Source organism: Seriola lalandi, unplaced genomic scaffold (genome assembly GCF_002814215.2).
Source record: "Seriola lalandi dorsalis isolate HSWRI2012SDOR001 ecotype SW California unplaced genomic scaffold, Sedor1 jcf7180002054887, whole genome shotgun sequence".
Classification (NCBI taxonomy): domain Eukaryota; kingdom Metazoa; phylum Chordata; class Actinopteri; order Carangiformes; family Carangidae; genus Seriola; species Seriola lalandi.
This window is the reverse complement of record NW_019525439.1, coordinates 1,200,045-1,200,604: the sequence shown is the minus strand read 5'-3', so window position 1 is coordinate 1,200,604 and position 560 is coordinate 1,200,045.

The window sequence follows — 560 nt, the reverse complement described above, 5'->3', positions numbered from 1 at the left end:
GACGGCGGGACGCTCCTCAAGAAGACTGGACACCATCATCAGTCATCTTGATCCCTAAAACAACAAGTCCTCCAAACAACAACCACGGAATGAGCCGTGGAAAGGTAGGTGGCTAATTTCTCTGCCTTTCATTTCAGAGTTTTGGTGAAGATGGAGGACTGAGATGGAGAGATCATACCAGTACACCCAGAGAGAAAGATGGATGAAGACCACATCCTTGGGCAGATGGATGATGAGCATGTCCCGTTGCTAGGAGGAGCGGACAGATCGCCAGCCCTATGGAGGAACGGCCCCCCCACCCCCAGAGAGCCAGGATCCTCCCAAGGTTTCTTCCTATTACAGGAAGTTTTTCCTTGCCACAGTCGCCACAAATCACAGCTCTTGTGAGCAGTGATCCAAATTCTAATTGGCTCTAAATTGGATTTCAATATCATGGCTTGCTCTCTAGGGAAGAACAAATTTAGTACATTACATTGCTTCTATTTCTATAGAAGTTAGCATACTAACCAGCTTGCCCCGGTCTGGCTGGACTGTTACGTCACTTTCCGATACCAAGTCAC